Consider the following 6,000-nt stretch of genomic DNA (forward strand, 5'->3'; position numbering starts at 1 on the left):
AGCTCTTCAGTGCTACCAAGAGGCTTTTCCAGTTTGGAAACAGGCGTCCTAGAAATTTTATATAAGAAAAATCATAATTAAAAATAAAAAGAATAAGCTTACAGGCATGAGGAGGGCAGTGTGAGAGATGAGAAGAGAGCAGCCTTCAGTGAACTCGGGTCTTTGCACTACTCTGGTTGGTTTTTTGGCTTAGAGCTAAGAATTCCTTTCTTGCAAACAGCAAATACGCTCTCCTGGAGGGACATTACAGTGAGACATGGAGCTGGGAGGCAGAGATGAATCATTGCAGTTACAATGTCCATGGTACATGGTCCGGTTTTCTATCTTGTCTATTTCTGAGAGTGTATGAGGCTTCTTGTTGGCCCTGGTAATGATGTTTGTGAGTGATACAGGAGTAAGGGGACTTATGCTCTGCTGTTAGCAAGTACTCCATACAGCATTTGACCCTTAAAGGCCCTTGAATGAATGTGTTCTTTGTTCACTGCACGTTTATGTATGTTTCATCTGTTTTGGTAGAGGGAAATAAACCAGTTGACACTCAGTGCCAACACTGTATAAAAGTGTATTCTGAAGTTAAACTCACTGTTTTATAATGCACAGATAGCTAACCAGCTAAGTAAGATCAAACACACTCATTAAAATACTTTGCTAATAACTTAGAGCTTTGTATTGGATCAGTACATGGCTAGTTTAAAAGCTGCTTCTCTTGGAATTGGCTCAGGTTTTCCAAAGGAGCACCTTGACAGAGGAGTAAATCTTCTGGGGAGTCTGGAATCTGGTTATCTAATCTACTGTTGTCTTTTTTGTTGCTTTTATTTACTATTTGGAGAAGGGATAGCTGCTTTACTGTAAAAAACCTGCCATAGGTAGGAATTTGTGACCTAGGATAAAGGAGAGATGATTTGAACTAAAGGGAACTAGCAGCATTTGGTGGTGGGGCAATGAATGCACATGCAAAACCTGTGTCAATATTGTTCCTTCTTTTTTGTGATGTTTCCCCTGAAGCCAAAGCAGTGCTGTCACAGCCAGCAGTGCTTTCTGAGTCATGCTTCCACTGCAGGGGGAACTGCTGTCATTCACAGGATGTTTCTCCAGCTTTCTGGGCATTAGTTGTTGCCAGCTCTCAAAGCTTTTTGGGAACAAACCCTCAACCCTTAGCACTGGTTTTTGGATGGGAAGAGGTTGGAGCATGGATTGGTGCTGTGTGAGACCTGCAGTGAGGCCTTGGCAGCGCACTGTCACATTGACCTTCTGGCAGGAGAAAAGCACATGGAGGATAGACTCCTGACACCTTCTAGGGAGCCAGGTTGCCAAGACACACTGACATCTGCCTGCTGAGGGCTGTTCAGGGCTCCCCTGGGCTGGGTGGATGGGCTGTAGTGCTGGGGCACTGGATCAGCCTCACGCACTGAGCCCCAGGTGCCCCTGGGCTGTGTGGTCTGAGGTGGGGCAGCTGAAGTTCAGCACCACCACGCTGCCAAAGCAAAGACATGATGATGCTTCAGGGTGTGGGATGTGCTCCCTGCTGATGCAGCCTGGTCAGCCTGGCTGATCTTGCTCTGGGGGCGTGTGTGGGTGGCAGCCTGCCTGAGGAACTGATGTTTCCAGCCTTTGCAGGCAGCCAGGCAAAATCAAGTCTGCCACAGACTACTCTGTATGTTGTTCTCACTCTGCTGCACAAGCTGTTAAGGGTATGTGGTTTTTTAATCAACAAAGAAACTTCCTCTTCTCCCTGTAATGATTACTGTGGCTTTTTCTTTTCCCTGCTTTGTCCCCCATGTCCTTCTAATGCTCCCTCTCAGTACAGGTTCCCTGCACTACTGAGGGGGAGCTCTTAAACTCTGTTCTGGAGGAGAGTTTTTCATGGAAATGGACAACTAAACCCTTTTTCCTGGAAAACCAGGCTGGGCTTTTGAAACAAAACCAATTCATTCAGCAATCCTTTTGTTATAATTCCCTGGCCAGGCCCTGCCTTCAGAGCTGGGGGAAGAGTGGCACAGGCCAGAGCAAGGCACATCAAGGTAAAATGTTTCTGAAGTGAGACTTGTTTGTGTTCGTGTATTGTTCTTGTCTTGCATGTTTTCTTTCAGGGACAGGAAGATATTTTTGTGAATAATAGCTGCTTCTTCTGCAGCTTTGACTCATAATGTTTGAGTTTCCTCCCCTGAGTTTCCTCGAGGAGCTGTTTCAGCCACAGATGCTTTGCATATGCGGGAAAAGCATGTGTTAGGAACGGAGCACCTTAGCTTTCAAAAACTTTATTGCTTTCTGTTGTCAGTGCAGCTCATGAATTTATTGTTTCTCATATGACAGAGAGGGTATAAAACTTGGAAAAAGATGAGTTTTCAAAATCAGTAAATCAGTTATTGTGAGAAACATATATTTTTAGCAGCAAGATCAAAGAACAAAAAACATCCCTCGAACACACTGCTCCCTTCTCTTCTCCATCAAGCCCTGAGGTTCTGGCCATCCAGCACAGCCTTTCCCAAATGTTCATTCTTGCTTGCTAAGGAAATAGCACTGGTGGGACTTTAATGGCTGCCTGTCAATATTATCCCAAAAGCCTTTGAACCTATTGCTCAGTTTGTTGCATATGAGCAGAAGTCAGAGACATCCAAAGGTGTGGGAGAGACTGAGCCTTGAGGAACTTTCTCACTGGAAAAGAGATCTGGAGCCAGGTGTCCATGGCCAGAGGCTGATGCACCTGGTGTGATGGGAGGGTGTAAGGGCATGGGGGCCTGTCTGAAACTGGGCTGTCTTTGTTCTGCTGGGCACGGGACAAGGGAACTGTGCTGCGTGAAAGGAAGTCAAGGATGTGACAAGCACAGAGAATGTGTAGTTTGAAATGTTGGCAAAAGGGCACAGACTTCACCAAAATCCAAGTAAACAGAAAAATCAAAGATCAGAGAGCTAAAACTTTGATTTGGTTGTTGTTTTGTTTTTTGTTTGTTTTTTGGTTTTTTTAGCAAGAGTGTCACTTAGGCAAGGTTACCTCCTCCTTTCTTCTTCACAAAGATTTCAGCTTGATATTTAATCTTTCCCATTAAAATTGTAGTTGTTTTATACAGCTTGAAGAAAATGCTGATCACCCACTTGCCCATGAGTTTCAGGGGCTACTGCAGCTCCTGAGAATATTTATCTCATCACTTTATGTTGGGACTGTTTAAAATTCAGAGTTGTCCCATATGAGGACAATGTAAGCTACTCTGAGTCCTTCCATAATATTAATAATAATCAGCAGACATTAGGAAAGGGTCTCAGGGAGGGAAATTTCTTCTGAATAAATCTCTTCAGTTTAAGCACTCATGAAATATTCCCAGCTTCCCTCTGCCCTCCTTCCTGCATCACGCTGAAGGTTCTGCTTGTGACCTTCCCCAGGCCCTTCAGTGCCTTGTTAAGGGCATGGGGATGGGTGTATAATACTTTTTCATTGTTTATCTAGTACTTTCTTCTCTATGAGCATTTGCAAGTTGTACAACAATTTAACTGAAAAGTTACTGATTACTCTTTTAGACTTCAGGTAAATAGTTGTTCAAGAGGGCCAGACTGAGAGGATGGAAGCTGGAGTCAATAAAGGGATGGGGCAGGAATTAACTGATGAACTAGCTTTTGTTTGCTTGTGTGGGGAATGAAAATTTGTCAGAATGGAGGTATGGCTGAATGGCAGGTGATGCCCTGGCAGTGGGATGTAGAATCACTGCTCTGCAACTGATTCTTCTGGATTTGGTAAGAAGTCATAAAGTAATTAAACAACTCCCAGCTACACTGAGAAGTTCAACATACAATTCAAAGCGTATGTATACAACTCAAAGTATGTCACAAGGTATTACTGTCTTCTGTATGAGATTGTCTCTGATTTTGCTGTAAGCAACCTGGGATGTTGCAGAGACTGCAGTAAAAGAATTGGAAATATATAGAATAGCAACTGCAGTTTAATTGCTTTTGATGGAACCAGCTTCAAAGGACCTACATTGTGGTAATAGATCCCAAGATGTGCAAGTGTCATGCTCTGAGAGCCAGAATGTGGAAAATAAAATCTGGTTTCTTGCTGTCCAACTGGTCAGATGTGAGTTTGTACTTGTTTAAGCAATTCCTCCAGGAAGTTCAAAGCTGGAGCACAGCCAGCCTGTGCTTCCAAGGAAGATAAATTCATGAGAGTATTGAGAGAAAGAAAATGGGAATTTGGGTACAGCAATAAAGTTGCTAGGTAGGTTTTTTAGAGTAAATGTTATTTAACACCCAGTATTCGGTGTTGAAACAGAACGTTTTGCAAGGCTATTGAGAGTTTTGAAAAAACCCGAGAATAAATTCATATGCAGCTCGCATTTCTGCAGTGATATGCATGGCTGTGACTTCAGCCATGATCAAGTGAGTGTGCTGCTTCACCTAATGCAAGCTCTTTGTCAACCAACCAAATGCTGTGACAGTATCTTCAGAAATACTTTAGGCTATTCACCTGAACAACATGTCTTTTTTTTGTTTTGTTAGTTCTTTTCTCCTTAGAGATGAAGAAAAAACTAATATTTTGGTAGTAATAGCAAAAAACTGGAAGCAAGTGTTGTTTTAATCCACAGTGAGGCAGTCATGGTTTACCAAGTGTGTCTTGTTTTAATCCATTTAACGTGTACACAGGGACAAAATGGAAATTTTGCAACATATACCATTCTTCCAGGGAGAATTGTTTTGAAACTTTTTCACAAGTATAAGTTACTTCTGTTTATTAGCATTGAGTGCAGGTTTCTGTCCATTTTATTAGGGAAGTCTGTTGACCACATGTTTTTTCTCTATTAATTGTGGGGAAATGGTGATTGTGTACCTTGTTAGTGAATTACTACTTACAGTAGATTTTCATTTGAAAAAAAAAAGGCTGAGTGTGGGCATAAAGAAATGCTTCACTGAGGTGCTGGGCTCTGCAGAGCTCTGCTTGCTGGGGCTGTAGGGCTACAGAATGTTTTGTTTCAAAGTAGGTCTTTGAAGATATGTAAGGGAGAAAGCTCTTGGCACAATTGCTGAAGAACAGCACAAGTTCTTAGGAGAAGGATGTAAAGATCTTCAATGGAGAGACTTAGAGGGGACAGGCACAATGTTTCTGCAGGTCAAATTTGGTATTTTAGTAGTGAGTCAATATTAGCATCCTGCTTGAATGGAGCCATTAATGGGAGAAGCTGCATGTGCCTCTCAGGAGAATGGGGAGAGAAAGAACTTTTTCTTTCTTCTAAAATATCTGGCTAAGTGATAGCAAGGCATCCTGACTTGGCTACTTGCTGCAGTTTAATTTTGTCAGAAAACAGTCACTTGCTGAAAACTGACACAGCACCCTTCAGCAGTGTGCCTTGTTCACATTAGGCTTTGTCTTTATTTCCTCATGCCAGCACATTTTAAAACTTGCCTGGGTTTACTGCTGCAAAGAGACTCTTCTGTTATACAGCCCTGGCTCGAGTGTGAGTGTTTGGGCTGTGGATATCTGTCTTGCTTCACTCTCAGTTGCACTTTGGAGCTGTAGTTGGCCTTTCTCCAGTAATTCAGCTTTTTATATTTCAAAGGTGGACATTCAAATATGTACAAGCTGGAAATAATTGTTGAAATGTTTTTTTTTTAGTGAAAAAGGAATGGATGCAGCATAAGGTCATTTGCTTGCAAAAGAATTGCAGGATTCAAGTGGAAAGTTCCAAAACTACCAACCTGTACATATTAATACGAATAGTTTTAAGTTGGTTGAGTCTCAACAATGTCAGATTGTTTCCTTGTATTAAAAATATACATGGCATGAGATAGATGTATTTTTGTGAGACCATATGTCTGATTGCTTGCTGCTTCCAAGTTGTAGTCTGTTTGTGCTCCAGCACCTTGCTGAGAAGTGTGCAGTTGCCCTCTGTACCCATGTTGTGTTGCCTTCAAATAACTGTTTCTGGGCAAGCAAAATTTTCCTGGCACCATGCACAATATGGAGCTGAGGTCTTCTATTGCCAGCTCTTTGGAGGAGAGACCTGTTCCTTCTAT

Source organism: Zonotrichia leucophrys, chromosome 3, assembly GCF_028769735.1.
Source record: "Zonotrichia leucophrys gambelii isolate GWCS_2022_RI chromosome 3, RI_Zleu_2.0, whole genome shotgun sequence".
Taxonomy (NCBI): Eukaryota; Metazoa; Chordata; class Aves; order Passeriformes; family Passerellidae; genus Zonotrichia; species Zonotrichia leucophrys.